Source organism: Miniopterus natalensis, chromosome 7 (genome assembly GCF_054644295.1).
Source record: "Miniopterus natalensis isolate mMinNat1 chromosome 7, mMinNat1.hap1, whole genome shotgun sequence".
Lineage (NCBI taxonomy): Eukaryota > Metazoa > Chordata > Mammalia > Chiroptera > Miniopteridae > Miniopterus > Miniopterus natalensis.
The window spans coordinates 83,030,170-83,053,672 of NC_142087.1; positions in this window are offsets into that span (position 1 = coordinate 83,030,170).

Genomic DNA, 23,503 nt, shown 5'->3' on the forward strand with positions numbered 1-23,503 from the left:
GAGGAAGGCCTCCCAGGCCCATCGTGGGTAGAGGATGGGGCTTGGGACCAAATGCTAAGGAGCTGAACCAACAAGACCTGGACTGCAGCCTTGGCCCAGCCTGGCCAGCTCCCTGTGTCCCACGGAAACACTGGGAGGAGCTCACAGCCCAAGTCCCAGCCCACACAATTTGGGGAGGGGCGTGCATTTCATAACTCTCCACTTCCCTAAAAATTTCCCTAATGCTTCTCTCTCCTTGGTAAAATCAGGAACTTTTCAAGTCCTGGAGAAATTGTCTGACTGAGCACAGGGGACTAATTACAGAGCGAGGGGACATCTCTGAGCCCAGGGGTAGGACCCTCTGCTGCTCAGGACTCCAGCAGGCTGGGCCCTTTCCCCTGCCTGTAGTGGAAACGGCCCCCAGGGACCCCAGGAAGGCAGGCCACAAGGACAAGCACATGGCTGTCCTGCTGAGTCTAACTACCAGGGCAAAGACTCCATTAGCTTAGCTTGGGCCAGGTGTCCCCTCTGGGGTCAGTCAACTATGGCCAAGGCAGGTGCTGCTCTGGAAGGTGAAGGTGTGATGTGAGGTTGACCTTGGAGGTGGAGGTGTGGGACTGACCTTGAAGGTGGAGGGACCACCTGCACATGGAGTGTGCAGACAGATTTTTGTTTACGTCTTAGCTGACGCTGAGGCTTGAGTGAGGCTAACAGGACCCCAGGAGAATTAGGGGGGGTGCCATGGTGGGGGCTTGCGGGAAAGGCTGGCCTGAGCACAGGAGCTCTGCCCTGAGCACCAGACTGTGGCTTGCTCGGGGGCCTTGCAGAGACTCACAGGGACAGCTCGGGCCTGCAGGTGTGGGGGCGGGGTGTCTGAGGACAGGGCTGATTGCCATGAGACCAGCGCCCTACACTTAAGGATCGAGCAGCCAGCAGGTGTGGCTGTCACAGGGGTGTGGGTGGAAGGCACCAACTGTTCACTGCTTCCTGTCCCTACCACCACAGTCCCCAGGTTGGGCCAGCCAGGGCATCTCCAGCTGGATGACAATTTCTTTTGCCCATGTACACATGCCCCAGTGTGAGTGAGCACGTGTGTGCATGTTAGAGAATGTATGTGTGTGTGTCCCCACACATGTGTCAGGTAGCAGCTGCTATGGCTCAGACCTCAGCCATCAGCGCCCCTAACAGTCTCTCAGTTTAGGACCCACAGCGCATCCTTGTGCCGGCCTCGCCCCCGTTCCAAGGGCATCTGTGAGCCCCACTGCATCACCCTGCCGAGATGCACATGCGCGGGGCGGCGCTTTATTCCCTCCCTCTTTGCTACAGCGTCTGACTCTGCAACTGACAATTAATGTTAGAAAGAAAGAGAAATGGAAGAGAAATTACAGCAATTTATCAACTGAAATTATAGGTGTAGACACATGTCAGCCGTGGAAACAGTTTCTATCAAAATTAAAGTATTTAGAGATTTCCCTCAATTTTAAATTATGCAAATTCCTTTTTCCATGATGCGGCAGCATCGAGGTTTTAATTGCGGATTACCCAGAGGCGCCATGCGGTACAGCTGTGATCCAGGCCTCTCCTCCCCGGCTGCCTGCCTGCTGCCCCTCAGCCGCCCAGCTCAGAGCATCCCTGTGACCTGGGGTGGGAACTGGGCAGGCCCATCCTTTGAGGACTCAACATCCGTTCTCATGGTTTATGTGCCCATTTCCCTGAGCTTCTGAGCATTCCGGTGTTTTGTTTTGTTTTTAAGAATACTTTATTGATTTTTAGAGAGACAGAAAGGGAGAGGGAGAGAAACATAGGTGTGAGAGTGTAACACCAATCGGCAGCCTCCTGTGTGCCCCGACCTGAGCCTGAGACCTGGGCCTGCGCCCTGACCAGGAGTCAAACCAGCAACCCTTCAGTGCACTGGACAGTGTCCACCAACCAAGCCACACCGGCCTGGGCTGTGCATTTTATTTTATGCAAATAAGGGCTGTTTGTCTCTTTCTCAATGTTTTGTGTTTTTGGTCCTGTTACATTGGCTGGAGTCTCCAATACAAACCCAACAGAAGTGTGATCACAGGTATTTGTGAAGCCTGATGATGCCTCTGAAGTTCCTTTTTTAACTTACAATGTGTGCTGTGCGTTCCCCGTTGCGTTCCCGCTCGCTGAGCATGGTGTGGAGGCGGACCGTGGGCTGCGTGCTGAGCTGGCCACGTGGCTGCCCTCCGTCTGGCGCCAGAGCGGTTTACGGGTTACACTGAGGGCTTCCTGAACCAGCTCTGCACTCCTGGCAACGACCTCTTGTTTCACATGCTGATGTTTGATTTGCTAACACTTTCTTCAGTCCTTGTCCTGTTCTGAAATCAAGATTACCCAGCCTCATAAAATTATTTGGGTGATTTTCCTATCTTTCTATGAAATGCTTTTTAGATTATTTTATTGATTGATTTTAGAGAGAGACAGAAAGCGGGGAGAGAAACATCGATTTGTTGTTTCACTTATTTTTGCATCATTGGTTGCTTCTTGTATGTGCCCTGACTGGGGATCAAACCCAAAACCTTGGAGTATCAGGATGATGCTCTAACCAACTGAGCTACCTGGCCAGGGCCTCTATGGAATGTTTTTAAAGTTAGATATTTTCGCCCTGGCTGGTGTGGCTCAGTAGGTTGGAGCATCGTACATACACCAAAAGGTTGTGGGTTCAATTCTGGGTCAGGGCCGTAGGGGAGGCAGCGGATGGATGTTTCTCGCTCACATAGATGTTTCTATGTGCACACACACAGACATGGGCACGCACAGTCACACACGCACGTACACGCGTTTATGTGGGGAATGCTCTGAGAAAATCCAGTTAGGCGTGGGGAAGCGGGTGGTTGACAAGGATGTGGTGTGAGCCAGCTGCGATTTGGTGCATTCCGAGGACAGCACGGACCGTGCCCGCAGAGGTTCCCACCCGAGGCCGAGGTGCTCACAGCCCTTGTCCTCCGTCACGCTGGGTGAGGCCGCTCGGCCTGGGCAGTGCTGGGGAAGGGCCTCCAGCAGGGGGTGCAGAACAGCCGGGTGGGCATCAGCTGGGGCATAGGGAGGTGGCGGCCCAGGAGGCGGTGCAGCTGACTGTCTGCTTGGCTTGTGGTGGAGCCAGCTGTACATCTTCTAGCGCTTGCAGCTTTCAGAGCACTTTCTGTCCGTCACCGTAGCCACTGTGTGTCAGTGGGCCTCACCTCTCCTTCAGTGAACACACAGCTTCCAAGAGGCAGACACAGGTTTCTGCCCTCATGGGGACTCTGGTCTCCTCTTCCTGGCACGGTCAGCCTTTATCATAAGGCATCGGGATGTTCCTCAAGGGGCGTCTGCGGAGGGGAAGGCCAAGCTCTGGTGTTTGCGTGTATGTGACTCTTATGTGAATGCACTGACAGGGCCTGGGTGAGATGCAAGTGACCGGGGTTTTTGCAAATTCTTCAAGCAAGACGCCCCAAACAGATGTCTAAGAGTTGAAGGTGAAGCGCTTGGTAATAGTGCCAAGAAGGAAGGTCTTACTCAGCATCTTGGCAGTGCCAGATGGATGGAGCACTGACACGCACGCCCTGACACACATGCACACATGCGCATAGACAGGGATGGGCAAAGGCCTGGCCATCGGAGGGCAGAGAGTCTGAGGCAGAGTCCAGCACCTCGGACAGCGCCAAGGCCTTGGTTCTGGGTTCTCGCAGCCCGGCGCTTGGGGGTCCCAGAATTAGAGATGGGGGGTGCCCAAAACCATCATGGATGTAGCTTTTCTGAAGCCAGCACGTCTGCTTTATTCCCTCAAAGCATTGCATCTGGGCAGGAACTGGCTCCAGCTCCTGCTGGCCACCAGCTTCTTTGCGACTGTTTCCCACATGACGACAGTCCTGGTTTGTTACCTGCTCTGTGCCGTCGATTCACCTGCTAGCACCTGCTCTATATCCATGGTCAGAAATCTGTTTTTGCCAATGTCTACAGCCAAGTTGTTTCATTCACTTTTGTATCTCCAAACTGGCACAGTGCTGGCACATAGTAGGAGCTAATAAATAATCGTTGATTGAATGAAAGAATGCAGCTTCCCTTCCCATAACCTAGCTTGCATGGATGCAGGCAGAATTAAATTTAAATGTGAAAAGGGGAAAGTAAACAAATCTATAGGCGCCTGGGGCTCCGTGGAGCTGAGCACTGGGCCGGCCCAGGTGGCTGTTTGCTGCTCTGGCCACCAGCAGGCTTTGCCTTTGGCTGCCGGCTGCGGATGCGCTTGCTTATCGATGGTAGATGGCAGTCGCAGCATTTCAGGGAGGGCTCACAGTGGCTGACAATTCTCATGGGGAGATGATCTTGTGGCCGAGAGGTGGCATCCAGCCAAAGGGCCACCCATGTTCTTAGTGTGACATTCCCCAGCCCCCCCCCCCTCAGGCTTGCCAGCAAACATGCCTGGGGAGCAGAGTGGTGAGAGGGGTATGAATGGGATCCACACCCCTGCACACCCGGCACCTGGCTTAGGTTTCCATGGCTCTGTGACAAGGTCCATGAACAGGTGGCTGAAAACAACAGAAACTTTCTCTCGGTTCTGGAGGCCAGATGTCCAAGATCAAAGTGTGGGCAGAGCTGGTTCCTTCTGGAGAGTTTGAGGGGAATCTCCTGCAGGCCTCTCCCAGCTTCTGATGGTTGGGGCAACCCTTGGCTTATAGGCTCATCAGCTCCACCTCTGCCTTCGTCTTTGTGTGGTCTTCTGTCTGTGTCTGTGTGTCTCAAATTTCCCTTTCTTTTCTCTTGTAAGGACACTGTCACTGGTTTGGGACCACCCTAAACCCAGGGCAATCTCATCTAAAAAAGCTCGGCTTCCAAATAAGGCCCAATCACAGGTTCTGGAGGTCAGGGTGTGGACAAAGCTTTTGGGGGCCACCGCTCAGCCCACTGCTCCTTCCAACATTATCTGTCCTCACCTGTCCTCCTGTCTGCGGCATCTCTCCAGACACAGCTATGGCCACAGTGATGTGTCCACTGGGCCTGGGCACAGCCTTGCCCCACTGATTTGCCCAGGGGGAATGGATGCCAAGGGGCAGGGGAGGGCCTGAGGGGGTGCATGGGATGTGGGGTGCAGGGGGTAGGGCACATGGGGATGGGGGCAGAGTCTCTCTGGGAAAGGGGCTGGAGTGGGGGTGGAGGGTTCTGAGCTGCTGGTTCTGGGGTCTGTGTGCTTGGGAGCTGCTGGTTACAGAGGGGGTCCTCAGAGCCAGCCCCCCTTCAGGAGCCTCAGTGACATTTCCAATTTTGGGGCTGGGGGTGCTGGGCCTCTTCCTGCTGCCCATCAGGGGCAAAGCAGAAGGGGGATGGACTCTCCTTCTCCATCTGCCCCCTCCCTCTGTCTCTCTCTCCCTTTATCTCTCCCTCTATTTCTCCCTCTGTCTCTCTCTCCATCTCTGTGTCTCTCGTAGGCCCAGGACTGCAGCTCTGGTTCCCCTGCACCTGGCCAGCAGCCCCCTGTGCATCTTCTCCTGGGCTGGGCGAGGAGCTGGACCCCTGCACAGTGGGCAACTCTGTCTGCATCCTGCATTCAGCTGGAGTCCTCACCACCGCTCCCAGAACAAAGAGAACAAAAGGAACTAAAGATTACAGTTCCTGTCTTCTCATTAACCTCTCTCCACTGGGCAGGAGCAAAGTCCAGCCTCCCACCCTCCTGTTTCAGAGGTTCAGTGCCAGGCAACTGCCCCGGGCAGGGCAGGGGGCAGGGGGCAGAGGGCAGGGGCAGGGGCGATGAGCAGGGCAGGGGGAGACAGCAGCATGCTCGTGGGCCCTGCATTCTCAAGGCCCCTGGCCCCTGGCCCCTGGTCCTCTTTAGAGGAGGGTGGGGAGTTAGATCTGGAGGGTCTCGGGCAGGTTCAGTGGGAGGGGCAACCGGCCAGACGTGGAAAGGCCACGGCTGCCCAAAGCACCAAAACAAGGCAACCCCCGTCTGGGCTCTATACAGGGGACACCCACCCCTGGGGGAAGGACTGAGGGCCATGGTCTATGCCACCCCCAGGTGTGCACACTCAGCGGTTGGTGCCCAAATGCAGAGCACAGCTCCCCTCGCCTGGGGGGCAGGGCTGGCAGGGCTGCCTGCAGAGTGACAGCACTCTCCCTGCTGGTCCCAAGGACGCCCGGGAGCCCTGCCCCTTTGTCTCCATAGCAACACAAGGGGAGAAGGGTGTCACCCCACTCATGTTCAAATTCAGTTGGGAGTTTGTGGCTAGACCCCAGCCCCAGCCCTCTGGTGAAGGGGTTGGCAGTGGGGAAGGAAGCAAGGCCCCTCCCAGAATAAGACCACTTGTGAATGGAGCCTGGAGGGGTATCTTCTGAGGGACCTTCCTGCCTCTTCAGCACCCACTTGTCCCCTAGAGCCAACCCACCCACTTCAAGTCTGGGAGGTGCAGCTTCCCGCAGAGCCCGGGACCTGGTAGGGGAGGTGATGGACCCCAGGCTGTTGTTGGAGTCAGCAGTGAGTCTCAGGAGACGGCCAGAGAGACCCCCGGGCCCCTCATTTCATGACAGAGGAACCAGGGGCCCAGGGAGAGGTTGGGTGGGAAGGGAAAGGAGAGAGCCTGTCCCTCAGGAGTGAGGTGTCCTGGGAAGGGTTGGGGGGATCCTCTTCCTCCTGCCTCCCGGGTCCCCTCAGAGAGACAGTTTTCCACCACTGCTTCCTTGCTTGGGAACTGCTAAAAATTCTAATACCTTATGGAGGGGCAGTGGGAGAGGCAGAGAGCCACAGCCTGGGGAGTCAGGAAGTCTGGCTCTTGTCTCAGGGGAACCACGTGTCACCATTGAATGTTAGGGCTCAGAGGGGCTAGGTGGCCTGCCCAGCTTGTCACCTGCAAACCTGGCACCCTGTGTCCTCTTCTCACCTCCCAGGCACTCTCAGGGACTGTCTCTGGCTAGGTGGGGACAGTAAATGTCCCCAAGTGCCCAGCTGCCAGGAGAATCGGCACCAGAGAGAACAGACCCAGGGCCCCTGGAGGCCTTGGAGCCTTGGCCAAACACCTTCCCGGTTCCGTGGCCCCACAGGCAAGGAACCCAGTGAGAGGTGATTGGGGAGGCCTGAGGCACCCATATGTCCGTGTGGGAGTTCAGCAGAGAAAACTGGCCCACCCAGGACGGCTACACCCCCTTCAGGCCAGCACCTAGAGCAAGCCGGCAGCTCCCAGGTGGGGGGCACTCCCCGCTTTGGGCAGGTAGGGGAGATCCAGTTGGGATTGGGGCTGCAACCTTGCCGCTGGGCCCAGACCCCTCAGATGGGGGTGAGTCTGCACTGGGGAGTCCTGACTGACGCCCCCCGGAAACAAGCCAGCCAGTGGAAGGTCATCCCACCCTGCAGCGTCCCAGGATGGCCTGAGCGTTCTCCTGGGCACAGCAGCGTCACCGTCACCCCCACCTCAGAAGATGCTCTGGACACCCCGAGGAGGCCCTCCCGCAGCCGGGCACGGAGGAGGCACCCTCCTCCACCTCTGCCGTGTTCCAGCCTCAACGCCTCCTCCGTAAATCACGTCTCAGAGACTCGGTGGGTAAGCCTGACCTGTGCCCGTAAAGCTGCTCACTGTGGAGTCTGTAATTGCTAAGAATTAATTTGTTAATTGTATGCAACTAATCTGCATCCTTTTGTTTTATATTAATTAACAGAGTAATATAAAGAAAGTAATCTCCTGGTCACTCCTCCCCACAGACTGGGCCGAAGCAGCCTCCTCCGGCCTCCCCGGTGCCTCCTGCAAACAGTGGCTGTGGCAGCGAAGACACCCGAGGGTCTCTGATCTCAGGGTCTCTCTGGGCCTTGATGGGTGTGGCCCCACAACAGGCTTAGTGCAGAGACTCTGCCAGGTTGGCGGTGCCGGAGGAGTTTTCACAGACCGGGCAGGACTCCCCAGCCCAGTGCCCGGGGGACACAGATGCAGAGGAAGGACCCATTTCTGAGGCAATGAGTGCGAGCAGCCAGGCCCCAGTGACAGCCAGGATGCGATGCTCCCACGGCACAGCGTGGCCCTCACTCCGGGCCCTCCCTGCCGCCAGCCTGCAAAGCCACCTGGTCACAGCCAGCAGAGGCTGCCAGCACCGGCCGGCTGCCGCAGGGCAGCCATGCGGGGGGGCACCGGCCCAGCCCCGCCGTGCCTCCCTCCTGCCTCACCCTCTTCCTCCTCTGAACGCGTCTAGCGCAGCTCTGTCTTCTTCCACACCACCAAAGTCAGGAGTGGAAAAAATGCGTTTTCCTCCCAGCCGCACCTGCACGCTGGTCAGTGCCCGCCCCGTCGGCCGCAGCCCAGACCGTCCTCACCGTCCTCAGCTCTCCTGCCGTGAGTCCACCTCTGACCCGGCCGGCCCTGCGACCCATGCCGGAGACCCTGTTCCCAGTCACTTACCACCCAGCTCAGGGCCGGGGTGCATATTCGGGTCGCTCCACACGCGGAGTCCCCGTCCCCCTGACTTCTTCGTGTCCCTACAAACCATGAACCTGGAGAAACTACGCTTTCTCCTCTAACTGCTCTGCTCCTGCAGCAGGCCAGTGGGGGTCCTAGAGGGCGCGGCCACTTGAACACTCAAGTCTGCCCAAGGCCAGCGGCCCAGGGACCTGCGGGTGTCCGACACCAACCCATCCCAACTCCCGCACACCATCCCTCCCCGTCTCCTCCGGCCACCCTCTTCGTCACTGAAGTCCCTGCCTGCACTGTCCCAGACAGAGCCGGTGGCCTGTGGGAATGTCCTGGCCCATGCGGGGCCCCGTCCTGGTTGCTGAGAGGGGCTGGCTTCTCCCCAAAACACCACCTCCAAGCTCATCTCTCCTCTAACTCTTGAGGAGGCCCCATCCTGGTCAATACCCTTGTTCTACAGCCCCCCCAGCAGAGCCCAACGAAGGCCCCCTCGGGCACCATTGCCCCCAGCCCTCCCAAGGCTGACCTGGCCGGGTCAGGGGCTTGGGAGCCATTTCGTTTGAGGGTCTTGGCTCCACTAAGCGCATCTTTATACTCTGGTGCCACTTCTGCCGAGCTGTCTCCTTTAAGAGACACCAGGAGACTGCCCGCGATCCCGTCACTGCATCTTCGTCTCTGGTGCCCCAGACACACCCACTTGGGGTGGAGGCAAGAGCCCCTCCCATCTCCTGACACCTTGAATGGGTGATGCTCAGGGGGCCATGGAAGGGGCTTCAGCTGCTCTGGGCAGAGACCACCCCTCGTCCCCTCATCTGGGCCCCGTGGGGACCTCAGAGGACATGGCAACAGTAAATGGACAGGCCTGTGGCACTTTGGGCCGCATCACCAGGGGAAGACCATCCAGCACCCTGGGCCCCCCACCCTGACAACAGTCCACGCGGGCATCCTGACACAGCCTCTGACCTCCCCCTTGACTGGACTTTTGGGTCACAGGCAAAGGCTGAAACTGCACGTTGGCAGTTCAGTGGGGACATCAGGGGACCAGGTCCAGCACAGGTGCTGCCCCAGAATGGACCGTGGGAGCCAGAGCCTGTCCCCCTGCTCAGCACAAACAAGCCCTGGAGTGCAACTACTGGGGCGCGGGCGCTCAGGGCTGTGGGCTGTGGCTGTGCTTGGCGGTCACACCCCTTCTCAGAGATGCAGCCTTGACTTTACTGTTGTGTGTCTGTGTTTCAGGCTCTGGTGGCTTTTTGTCTTTCAGGAAGCTTTCCAATAGCTAAGGCTCTGACACTTATGTGCATGCATGTTGACACACGTGCACAGGCATGTACATGTGTTCCCATGCCAGGTGTGTGGTGCACACAGCATGCACATGGGTGCCCGCACACGCACAGATACACACATGCTCACACAAGCTCCGGCGCCGTCGCAGAGGGGCTGGGGGCTATTGTTTAGGAAAAAGCACTGGGAGGCCAGCGCGGGGCCAGCACTGACTTTCCCGGACTGGTCATGTGAGGTAGGACCGGGCAGCAAGGGAGGGGCCTTTCTGGGCCCATTTGTGCTGAGCGAGATTGCACCCCAGAAATGCAACAACCTCAGAGGACAAGAGCGAAGACCCCACCGAGACCCGGGGACCCGGGTGAAAGAGCCGCCACAGGCTTTGTTTTCGTGAAGTCACCACCTCTTGTCAGTGCAGCAGAGGCCTCCCCTTCCGCCTCCATGGGGCCCAGAGGCCGCCTTCCGCGGGTGGGAGGGTGGATTCTTGGCAATTCATGGCTTGGTTTTTGCCACTAATGGCTTTTTTCTCTCCCTCCCATTGGAGCTGTGGGTGGTCCCTTGTCCAGGCTGGGGTGCTAAAAACAGGAGCTTTTATTTCCTCTTTATTTTGACCACAACCCTCAATCAGATACTAATTATGGTTACGGATAGGATTGGCTGGCTTTGCACACATCTGGAAGCCTCGGGGGGCACGCACAGGGCACAGGGTATGCAGACATGTGTGTGCATCTGTATATGTGTGCGCATGTGCGCAGGCACTGCTGTGTATGCACCCGTCCGTGTTCGCATGCACATGGGTGTGCTGTGCATATGCATTTGCCTGCATGAAAGTGTGCACACGTGTGCAGTCATGCGTGTCTGCATTCACAAGCATGTGTACATGAGCACGTGTGTGCACCTCACCCGTGTGCCCTGTGTGTTCACAGGACTGTTAAAGGCATCAGGACAGGGAGGCCTTGTTTTGATAATGGAAATGGGGCTGCTTTGCTGTTTACGGAATTGAGGTGACGTGAAATGGGGTGAATTGGAAGCAAAGAAAAGTCTGGCCCAGCATCTCTCTCCAAAGTCAGCCTGCGCTGTGGACTTAGATTAACCGACAGACACACACTGGCGTGTGCTCCTGCCAGCTGGAAACTTGTAAACCATCCATCACTCCAACAACCCTCCTGGCGCTCAGTAATTAGGGACCTGGGGAGGTGGGAGCTCAGGGAAGTGGGGGCCCAGGAAGGTGGGGGGCCAGGAGACTGTTCTGCTAGAGGCAGGTGCCTCTGGCTAGGATGCAGCCCCTGCCTGGCCACTGCACCGCCCTCCCCCCTGCTGGGGCCTCTGGCAGCAGCTGAGGACTCACCAAGTCCCACACATGGCTTCTGTGTAATGTCTGCAGAGAGGCCTCCCAGGTATCTGGTCAAGGCACAACCGCAGGTGCCCATGCTCGGGGGTCAGAAAGGGGAGGTCAGGTTGTCCAGGGCTGGTTGGGCCATGGGATGGGCCTGGTTCTGCTTTTACCACCAGTGCCCACACCTCCCTTGTCTGGTACACACTCACATGCACATCCATGCACATGTACACACGCGAGCACACACACTTGCACACAGGCACACATACAGAAAAACAAGTCCTTTTTAGCAGAGTGTACCCAGATAGTTCACGGGACACCCTTAGGCTATAGGCTTGCCTGCTGTTCCTCTGAAATCTCGAGAAATGCAGAGTCCAGGGCGGCTAGTATCGTACCTGCCACCCTGGACTCTGCCTGTCCTTCACGGCAGAAGCAGCGTCTTTGCCCCAAACGTGGAGATAAAACCGGGCCCTTCTGACAGCGCCCCCCCACTGGCCCCTCCCGCTGGCGTTTTTGGCTCCACACTGCCATTTCACTTCATTTATGGCAGAGACTGTTCCCACCCTAGGTCCCCTCAGGAACCGTGTGATGTGGGTGGCAGAGCCAGGCACGTGAGTTCTCAAACGGATGAATCACAGACCCTCTCAAGGGGCATCAGGGTAGACCAACCTGTCCTGTCTGAGAAATTTAAATCCCTGTTGCCAAAGAGGAAGGCAAAGCCTCGCTGACCCACCACACGCTCCACCAAAGCTCCTTGCTGGGCAAGGATGGCTGGTGCCCACACACTAGGCACTGAGGCCGGCTCAGGACCAGTGGTGCACCAGGTGGGTGCCCAGAGGGATGCCAATGGTTCCAGTCTCATTGCTGTTGAAATCGTGCAGCTCAGCAAACAACACACAAACCAAGGAGACACAGGAGCCACACAGACTGTGGCCCGGTTCCGGGGAGGGCAGGTGCCACATGCTGGTGCGGCCGCCAGGTCTGGGTGGGATGTCTGCAGCCCCCCGACACTTTGCTGCTGTCAGACGCCTCCCCTGCACTTGAAACAAATGGGCCCTGGAGGCAGCAGGTAACAGATTTGGGGGGTTGTGCCTAAAAGGCCAGTGAGGTGGCCCTCAGGCGTGGTGGCCTTGCTCAGCTAAGCGGTGGGGTGAAGGTGCTCGCATCCCCCCAAGTCCCCTACCTCCTCTGAGAACTGGTTGGCCTCCCTGTCTGCTGGGTGTGAGCCTGGGCTGCCGGGTCCCAGGCTGAACTGGGAGAGGGAAGGGGCCCCTGAGCCCACAAGTTAGTGGGGTTCCGCACAGTCCCACCAGGACCTACCGCTGTGTCATTACCTGGGCCCAGCCAGGTCCCCCAGACAGGCCAGGACAGCCCTGCGCCAGGGCCGCTGTCCCCCAGCCTGGCCTCCCATGCCCAGGCCATGTCCCAGCCAGCCCCCTGGAGGTGGCTTCCTCCTCTCGAGGAAAGATCACGGAGATTGTGTCTCAAATTCCACCCGTCCTTTGGCTGTGTTTACAGACATGCTGCCCCGGGAGAGAGGAGCAGTTCTCTGAAGTCTCGCCCTCAGCCCCCCCTGCCGGTGGAAGCCAGCCCTGCCCTCGGGGAACTCGGGCTGGTGTCCGGTGAGAACAGACATGCAGAGAAAGAGCTCGCTGAGGGTGTGGGGGTGACTGAGTGCGCTCACCCGATTAGTGTGAACCAAGGGCCCAGTGGTTAGCGCGTCGGCCTCGGGCTGAAGGGCTCCGGGCTTGACCCCCCCGAGGGCACGCACCCAGCTGCAGGCTCATCCTCGCCGGGCCGGGCACATGCGGGGGGGCGGCCAGTTGGTGAGTCTCTCTCACCTCGATGTTCCTCCCTCCCTTCTACTCTCTCTGAAAAGGGATGAAAAAAATATCCTTGGGTGAAGATTAAAAACAATAATAATAATAAAACAAAAGCCGAAATAATAATAAAACAAGAACACAGGCGGGAGGCAGGCCACCGGCCTACTGAGCACAGGGCTGACTTCCCAGGGCTGGGGTCCCCTCCTGCCCCTCGAGGAGGGACGGCGAGGGTGGGGCAAGCCCCAGGGCGCCGGCCAGGGGTTGCTGAGGAAAGAGGCCCAGGAACAGTAGAATGTTAGTGAAAGGCCAGGGGGAGGGGAGGAGGGAAGCTGTCAGGCCACGAAGAGACGCAGGAGAACCTCGCACGCACGTGACTAAGTGACAGAAGCCCATCCGAAAGGGACACACTGCGTGGCTCCAGCCATGTGACGTTCCGGAAAAGGCGACGCCGTGGGGCAGCAGACAGGTCCGTGCTGGGGGCTGGGAGGAGGCTGAACAGGCCGGGCACAGGGGCTCGGGGCAGCGGGGCTGCTCGGCGAGACGCTGTCGCGGTGGACACGGCATCACACGTTTGTCCAGGCCCACAGGGCGTGCAACACCGAGCGCGGCCCTGTAACCTGTGGGCCCCGTGAGTAACATTGTGTCAGTACCGGCTCCCCGGCGCACCAACCCCACCCCGCAGTGACGCAGCGTGCAGCCGCGGGGAGCAGGGGTGGGAGCCTGCCCTTTCTGCTCCTTTCTTCTGTGCACTCAGAGCTGCTCTCAAAAATAAAGGCTATTGACCAAAAAATTAAAAAGTGCCGAAGACAACGCATCAGTGAAGCTGTGCCTGATGGGCAGAGCTCCCTTCTGGGCCAGCACCCTACGGGCTGAAGCCTTCGGCCGGAGAGCCCCAACAGGCCACCAATCTTCTCTTCGGCCTCTGAACATAATCACAAAAATTGGATCCCCTTGCACAGCCATGATTGGGCTCAGACACTGCCATTGCGCCAGAGGAATATTTTGTCAAGTGAAAAATTTGAAAAATTAGTGAAATTTCCATTTCCAAGACTCCAAGTGAAGTGCCCGGGGCTCCAGGAGCTCCCTCCGGACGCCCCCCAGGCCCTCCCCACTGTCGGGGGGCCCTGGGCTCCTCCCGAGGGCCTTGGTTCTACCTCAGAGAGTTCAGGGCGACTGAATTCACAAGGGAGCAGCCTGGCCAGAGGGCGAGGGCGGGCGCCTCACCGGCTGGGGCTTCCACTGCTTTATCCCCAATCCCCCCGCCACGGAGCACAGAAGAGCTGCTGCGTTTACGTGACCAGGGCCCGGCGTCCAGGACAGAGCTGTGCGCTGCTAACCCCAAGTCACCGTCCCCCGGTTCCTTTTCTTCTCAATTTTAAGACACATGACATAAAATCTACCATCTTAACCATTTTTAAGCATCCAGCTCAGTGACGCTGGTACATTCACACTGTGTGCAGCCATCACCTCCATTCATCTCCAGGACTTTTAAAAGAATTTTTTGTTAATCCTCACCTGAGGATATTTTTTCCATTGATTTTTAGAGATTGTGGAAGAGATGGGAGAGGGCGGGGGCGGGGAGAGAGGGCGAGACATTGATGTGAGAGACCCAACCACTGGTTGCCTCCCGCACGCACCCCAGCTGGGACCAGGGATCAAACCTGCAGCCAGGCCTGTGTCCCTGGCTGGGAGTCAGACCTGCGGCCCTTCGGTGAGCAGGCCGACGCTCTACCCACAGGCCACACTGCCCAGGGCACCAGGGCTTTTTCATCACCCCAAACTGACACTGTCCCCATCAACCAATAACGTCCCCCCAGCCTCCGGCCCCCACCACCTCTGAAGGTGACAACCTCGGCTCCTTGTGTGAGTGGAATCGTGCACTGGGTGCCCTGTTGTGACCGGCCTGTTTCCCTGAGCATAATGTCCTCAAGGTCCCGCTGCCCCGCAGGGCGGCCTCCCTCTGAAGGCTGATGCATGACACCCCATCTCTGTGCTAACCCTTATCCCCCGAGGGACGCGGGGGCTGCTTCCGCCCCTTGGCTGAGTGAGTGTCGCTGCTGTGAGCACAAGAGTGGGGATCCGAGTCCCTGCTTCCAGCTGTCGCGATGAAGGCCCAGGAGCAGAATGGCTGGGTCCCCACTTTCTTTTAGAGTTAAACCACAGTTATATGCCTCCTAAATAAAATGTTTAAAACCCTGCCCATTTCGAGCTCTCTGTAAATGGACTCTCTCGAGGCTGTTCTGTGACCACTTCTTTCCCTGCCCATTGTTTTCTGAAGTTGCTCCTGGTGAGCCTGTGGTGGCCATTCCCCCTCGAGGTCTGGCTGCCCGGCCCGACCACTCCGGGGCAGCAGGAGACGCAGTACAAGGTCCTGGCTGGACGTCGGGCCCCACCAGAGCCCGGGCCCTGGGTCTTGAATCCCAGGAGAAGGGTGCAGGGTGACTCCTCCCAGCCTCTTGGGCGTGTTCTCGACCAGGGCAAGGTTGAGCCTGGGCACTGTCACCAGTCAGTCAAGGTCACCCCTCCCAGGTGACCTGCCTTGGTCAGCAGGGTCTGTGGCCCCCACAGGACTCCCTCCAGGGGATCTGCTTCCTCTCTGCCCCCCACCCACCCGCGCACCACCCTTCTTTCATTGTCTGTGCTGAGACTTTCAGCAAGGGGCGTTATCACTGTCCCACTGTGTGACATCATAATCGCCTGCTGTCCCAGAACACAAAGGCTCAGAGACGGAGAGGAGACACATCCTATTTACTTCGTCACTGACTAGACAGCAGTGGGGGGGGGGGCAAACATCTGTAACAATAACACTAGTTCTCTGTATTTCCGAAGCTGCTTAAATGACTCTCTGGCAACAGGAAATCGGATTTGTGTGTGTGCAGGTGGATTAATAGAAACCCATTGAAATGCAAAATGAGGACCCAGCCCCTCCAGAGAGGGAGCCCCCCCGACCCTCCCGCCCTCTCCTCATGGCCCCTGGACCTGCAGATTTGGGGCCAGGACCCACTGGGACAAGAGGGGGGACTCCCAGGGACCATGGCTCAAGCCCCGGCCCCAAAAGGGGGCCCATGTCACCCAGATGTGCCAGCCACACAGGCCAGGTCTTTACCCTCTATTTTGGAAAAAATAAACCTCAGGGCTGTTTTATGACCCACAAAACACACATCCCAGCCTAGCACTGCACCCAAGGGACGAGTCTTCCTCTCCCTGGGGTAGAGGGTGTGGAAATACACCGACACCCCAGACGGACGCAGGCATGTGGCCACCAGCAGGGGGCTGGGGTGCGTGGGTGTCTGTCCTTACATGCATTCTTTTTAAAAAAATACGTTCTTGTTGATTTGAGAGAGAGAGGAAGGGACAGGGAGAGAGAAACATTAATGATGAGAGTCATCGATCTGCTGCTTCCTACATGTCCCCTGCTACGGATGGAGCCCAAAACCCGGCCGTGTACCCTGCCCAGGAAATGGACCGAGACCTGCTGGCCTCTGGGTGGACGCCCAGGCACTGAGCCACAGCGGCCGGGGTGCTGTTCACTCCGTAAACCACAGTCCGTCTTACCCGGCCCACAGTGGGTGCCGCGCAGGGAGGGGTGCTCCCGTAACTGCCCACCCGAGGGGGCACTGCTGCTGCTGAACAAGATGTTGCTCGGCCACCACTGCTAAGCCTGACATCGTGGAAATAATGGCAGAAGGCAAAGCTGGCCACGCGCATCTGTGCTCACCCTGAGCCTCACCGCAGACGCAGGAATGGCCACCTCACTGGAGCCCCTGTTTCCAGCCCCCAGAGGGGAGTGGACAGCCCTCGACCCCCACTGGCATTCACTAGGCAGGAGCAGTAACCAGCATTTAAAGATGCGCCAGGTAGTTAAGCCTGATTTATTCACTTTATTAAAAATGATATTAGACACAATATTTCATTCTGCTCTTCGGTGAAGATGAACTGTTTAAAACTGCGGTGTGACCTCGGTGATGATTCACTCCCCCTGGGGCCAGGGCTCCTCCGGGCTGAATATTAGAGGCCTTTCTGCTCCTCCTTGGAGGGGCCTGAAGGCTCCCAGCCGGCTCGGCCCTAGGAAGACCTGGGCTGCAGGCAGCCCGAGGTGCCTGTCCCACACGAGGCAGGGCAGATGACCTCTCTGGGCACACACAGCCCAGCCCCGGGCCAGGGCACCCCAGGGACCTGGCCCCACCCTCTCGGCTCTTAGGACCATTCAGCTGACCTCAGTGTCACCAGCACCTTGTGTCCCCCTGGGGGACGTTCTGCAGGCGCTGGGCAGCACTGAGCCTGCAGTCAAAGTTTTGATGTCAGAAATCCTGGGTCAGGATCCCCTGTGTCCCCTCCAGGTCAGCGCCCGGCACCCAGTGACCCCTCTGAGGTTCACCTCCTCCTCTGTGAACAGGGGCGGGCAAACCTGAATAGCCAAGGGGACATCAAACCAGATGATGTCCAGAAAGCTCTCGGCCCTGGTAAAGGCCAGGCATGCGGCCACCCGGCTGACCCAGCAACCAAGGGGACTGCCCCAGGCCAGGCTGCCCACAGCCGTGTCTCCAGTGGCGGGCAGGTGTGGCCTACTGGGGATGGCAGCTCCATTTGGAGCCCAGCAGAACCCCTTGGATCTCCCCGCTCCCCAGTCCCAGGCTCTCCACATCCAGTGGGGCCCGGGCGCCACCTCCATCCTGGACAAGAGGATGCCAGGCTGATAGGCCGTGTCTATGGGGCTGACTGTGAAGTCTTGGACCCTTTCAGGACTCTAAAATCAGTAGGTCTTCCTCCCAGAAAGGGCGGCTGCGATGCCATCTCTGGTTTGGAGGACCACGGCCCCAGGGAGGTGAACAGGCGACCAGGACCTGTGTGTGGATCAAATACTTCCCCGGCTAAGAGCCTGTGGGAGGAGAGATGAGGTTGAGATGGGGCTCCTGGGATAGAAGCTGGGCTGCTAAGGTCCGAAGGAGACCCCCAAACAGGGTGGGCTTGGACACACAGCAGATGCTCTGGCCACCTGGGCCACATGCTCCCTCTGCTGGGCCATTGAGAGGGTGAGAGCCAAGTGGGGCGCTTTTTGGTAAGAAGCCCATGACAGTGCATGAATCTAAAAGGCAGTGCAATTTAGGTTAGTAGACAGTGAATTAAAACACTGCTGAGTAAATCTGGAAAAATTTTCTGAGTTCAAGGTTGGTGGCACTGGAGGATGGACTACTGAGCAGGAAGACAGTGTTTGTACCCAAGAATGTTCACCGCTTCCTCGGTTCCAGTGGAAATAACTAAAATCAAAGAGACTAGTCAAAATTAATGAAAAACCAGCTACAGACTGGGAGGAAATATTTGCAAACCACACGTCTACAAAGGACTCATATCTGGAACATATAGAGAGTGCTCAAAATTCAACAGTAAAAAGTAAGCAATCCAGCTGAGAAACGGGCAAAAGACAGGAGGAGACATGCCAAGTCCATACAAAAATGGTCCCCAGCTATGTGACAGCCAGAGGGGGCTCCCGAGATGCCCTCTGATTGGTGAACGGCAGCCATCCCACGGAGCGTCCTCGGCAACAAGGAAGGATCTGACCATTGCCAGGCCTCAGGAAGATCTCAAAGGCGTCACACCCAGTGCAAGAAGCGATTCTCAGGAGGTGACGCACAGTTCGCCTCCATTTATATAACACCCTTGAAACGACAGAGTACAGAGCTGGAGAACGGGTTGGCAGTTGCAGGGCAGTTGCAGGAGGAAGATCTTCATGGTGAGGGCAGATCTGAGTCCAGGTTGTGGTGGGGGTCCCAGGAATCTCCACTTGTGACAAATGGGGGACACCAAACACGTGCTCTGCACATGGCTGTCCCTGGATGCAGTGCTGCGCTGTTACACAGCTGTTACCTGTCCCAGGTGATGACTCTGTCTGGGACATCTCTGTACTACCTGTCTGCAACTTCCTCAGAATCAGTCTCATTATTTCAACATAAAAGGTTATAAAAGCAAGACAGCCAGCCATTGCCATCGCCTTGCAGAGACAGGGAGGGGAAACGGCTGGGCACCAGACGCCAAGGGGTCTAGGTGTCCTCTCATGACACTCAACACAATTAACCCCAGACAGGCACAGACATGGGCAGGGCGCCCGTTGCAGGCGCACCGGTGTGAGTCCCCAGGCCATGGCTCAAGTGTGGTGCAGGAACACACGGGCCCCAGCGAGGCTTTTATCTCCGACAGTCAGGGTCTCGCTCAGCGCAGGACACACACCGGGGTTTCTGTCTCCACCAGAGCTGTTGTTATCTTGCCGGAGCAGCTGCTGGAATCTTAACTGGCCTCAGTGGTGACGAGCGGAATGTAATTAGGCCCCTTGTTCCAGTGAATTTACAGTCTTCCCTGGGGACACTTTGCAGCACATCTCATGGGGCTATGATTACCTGAGGCAGCCAGACCCCAGACCGAATGCAGCCTTGCTCCTGGCTGACAGCGGGTCCCTCTGAGCCCAGCCATGCCAGCCTCTTCCAGCAAGTCTTCCCTAACACCCACCTGGTCTCATCACCAACCCCTCCTTCCTCGGCCCCGTCACTCATTCAGATGCTCTTGAGCACTTACAGTGTCCCGGCCGGGATTCAGCGGAAGCACTCACCCCCCCTTCCTGTCGTGTGTCCCGTCCCCAGTCCCCCCCCTCCCCCCAGGCCCTCCTGTGCCCAGCCCTGCACCAAGGAAGCCTGCCCGCGGCAGAGGGCAAGACTCTGCCGCTCAGCTGGGGGTGGGCAGCGCTGGGCTCACATACACAGCAGGCTCACTCAGAAAGAAGATTTTGAGGTGCTACAATTAGGCACCCAGACCTGCTAAAACCCAAAGGTGGCTTTTGTCAAGGGCATCGTGAGAGAGGACCTGAGTCTCCTCGGGGGCTCCCAGGAGGGGCAGGTGCCTCACGCCTACCCTCCCAGCAGCCCTGGAGTGGCAGCCCAACTTTGGGTGTCTCCTGGGAGAAGGGGGCACAGCAGCTTCACACCCTGAATGATTTCACCATCTCACTACCTTCTCTTTCCCTTGAAGCTTTGACTGCATGAGAATGACATTAGCGGTCGGTGCAGAAGCATTTATGAAAAGTTATTTAAAGTGTGAATCCCGGAAACAGTCAAGTCCCCACTGTTCCCATGTCACTGATGAGAAATGAGGCACAAATACATTCCACAACTTTGGTGAAAGTCACACAGCAAATGGGTGACCTCCCACCATAGCCAGGGCTGCATAGATAGATAGGTAGGTAGATAGATAGATAGATAGATAGATAGATAGATAGATAGATAGATAGATAGATAGATAGATAGATAGAGATAGATAGATAGATAGATAGATAGATAGATAGATGATAGATAGAGATAGATAGATAGATATAGAGATAGAGAGAGAGAAATGATAGATAGATAGATAGATAGATGATAGATAGATAGATAGATAGATAGATAGATAGATAGATAGATAGATAGATAGATAGATAGATAGATAGATAGATAGATAGAGATAGATAGATGATAGATAGATAGATAGATAGATAGATAGATAGATAGATAGATAGATAGATAGATAGATAGATAGATAGATGATAGATAGATGATAGACAGGCCAATGGATGATAGATAGATGGAATGACTCACACAGTTATAGAGGCCGAGAAATCCCACGATCTGCTGTCTGCGAGCTGCAGGACAGGAGAGTAGGGCAACCCCCAGGCAGAGGGCAGGAGGAGACCAACTTACCTCTGCCTTTTGTTTTACTGGGGACTCTGTACAATGGATGGTGCCACCCACAGTGGGTGGCATCGCTTTACTGAGTCACACAGTCAAATGCCAACCTCATCTGGAAGCGTCCTCCAGTCGCCCCCAGAGCAGTGTTTAATCGGCTCCATGGTACAGTCAGGTGGACACGCAGACACACATCACACTCTGAGCTGCAGGGTTTCTGCAATGCTCCTCTTAGGCTGAGGAGGGCCTCCTAGTCCTAGCTCATGGTGGGATTTTATCAGGACATCTGTGAATTTCTTCTCTGCATGAATTTAGATGATGATACATATTTCTCCTTTGCTCTGTTAAGGAGGTAAAATTAATTGATTTTAGAACTGGACTTTGCAGTCTGAGGATAAACCTAGCTTGGTCATATGCATTGTCCTTTTATTGCATTGCTGGATTCAACTCGCTAATATTTTGTGAAGGAATTTTGCATCTCTCTTCATAAAAAACATTTGGTCTGTTATAGCATAGGAAATATAATCAATAATATTGTAATAACTGTGTATGGTGGGTGCTGGAAATATCAGGGGGAGCACTTGGTAAAGTATATAATTGTCTAACCACTGTGCTGTACACCTGAAACTAACACAAAATAATAAGGAATATAAATTGTAATTGAAAAAAATTTTTAAAGAGAAATATTTGTTCTGTCAACTGCTTCTGGCTTTGGTGTCAGGGTTGTACCGGTCTGTGAGGTGCTGGAGGTGACGATCCCTGGCTCACAAGCCCGCTGTGTGCTTGTCTGCCCTACTCGCATGTGCACATCCCACTGCTAACTTGAAACCAGCCTCGGTGCAAGCGTGATGTCATGGAACTGGGCAAACACTGCCAATCAGACACTCTGCCCAGAGGGCTGGCTGTCAAACATTCACCAGCAAACTGCTGGCTGGCCTCGAAAGTAAAATTGTTTCTCCTTATCATCTATTTTCGGAAAGGCTTTATGTCAGATTTATAATATTTCTTTCTTAAGTGTTTGGCAGAATTCACCAGGGACACTAGCACAGCCTGCAGGCTTCTCTGTGGTGGGGTTTTTTTAAAAAAAAAATTATTATGAATTCAATTCTTTCATAGATGTAGGACTATTTATACTTTCTACTTCTTCATGTGTCGGTTTTGGTTAGTTGTGTTTTTCATGGAATTTTCCTATTTCATTTACATTATCCAATTTATTGGAACAAAATCACTCCTAATGTCTCTTTTTTTTCTTTCTCATTTATTTTTTTAAACTGTATCTTTATTGATTTCAGAGACAGGAAGGGAGAGAGAGAAACATCAGTGATGAGAGAGTGATTGATCGGCTGCCTCCTGCATGCCCCTGACTGGGGATCGAGCCCGCAACCCGGGCATGTGCCCCTACTGGGAGTTGAACCATGATCTCCTGGATCCTAGGTCGACGCTCCACTGCTGAGCCACCAGCAGCCAGGCCCTTTGTTGTTCCTTTAATGCCTCTAATACTATTCCTGATGTGGAAGGTGTGGGGGGGTTTTTCCTGATTATTCTTGCTCAGGGCATGTCAACGTTTTGTGTGTTACCTTCACCTGAGGGTATTTTTTTCCATTGCTTTTCAGAGAGAGTGAAAGGGAGGGAGGGAGGGAGAGATAGAGAGAGAGAGAAACACCGATGTGAGAGAGATATATCCACTGGTTGCCTCCCGCACAAGCCTGATTGGGGTGGGGATCAAATCCACAACCCAGCTGCACGCCCTTGACCTGGGAATTGAACCCTTGACCCTTCCCTGCCGTCTGACACTCTAACCAGTGGGCTACACAGGCCAGGGCGGGGCTTATCAACTTTTAATCTTGTCCAAGAGTTGACTTGAGGCTTTGCCAATGTTTTCCACTATTCGCTTGTTTTGTTTTATTTCTATTCTTATCACAATATTCTCTTCCTTCTACTTGCTTTGGGTTTGATCTGCTCTAATTTTCCTGTGGTCCTGGGTGGAAACTTGAAATAGCTGACTGTAGACATTGAGATCTGCCTGCTTTTCTCCTGTGAGCATTCGAAGCTTCCTCTGAGCACAACTTCAGCTGCATCCCACAAACTCTGGTATACTGTATTTTATTTCATTTCACTGGAAATGTCTCCTGGTTTTCCTTATAATCTTTCATTAGCCCCAGGGGAAATTTAGAAATGTATCTCTCAGCCCGGCCCTGCGTGGCTCAGTGGTTGAGCATCAACCTAGGATCCAGGCGATCAGGGTTTGATTCCCGGTCGGGGCACATGCCTGGGTTGCGGGCTGCAGCCGATCAATGACTCTCTCATCATTGATGTTTCTATCTCTCTCCTTTCCTCTCTCTGAAGTCAATGGGGATATATTTTTTAAAAAAAGGAAAGAAATGTATTGCTCAATTTCCAAATATCAGGGGCTTTTCTGAATATCACTGATCTGTAATTTAATTACAACCCTTTGATGTATCGAGGTTCCTTTAAGGCTCCACCTTAATGGACTTTGCAAGTACCAGGGGAATGGGCACTCAGCAAGTGTTGGTGGAATGTTCTATTCCTGTCAATCAGGTCAGTAGTTGATACCAACTTGTTGCTCATATGTCATTACTAACTGTCATCTGCTTGTTCTACCCAAGCCTGAGAAAGGGAGGCTGTGAAAGTCTCCCTCTGTGACCTCAGAGGAGTCTGATGCGAGAAGTTGTCACACACTGATGACTTGGGTTCCCGATGAAAGGAGCCGTTTCCATCACGTTGCTGGCGGTGCTCCCTGTCCCTTGTTAACGCAGCCACACCTGCTTTCCCACGCTCACTGTTCACCTGCAAACACTTTCCATCCTGTTCCTTCCAACCTCCCGGGTCTGACACAAGCAGGGACCAGCGCGACCTCGCACTCACCTCGCGTCTCTCCCCGTGGACCTGTTCTGCGCTGCCTGCGGCTGTGCCTGGAAGCACCATCCCCCAGGTTGTGTCTGGTTCCCAGCGGGAGCGGAAGGAGCCAAC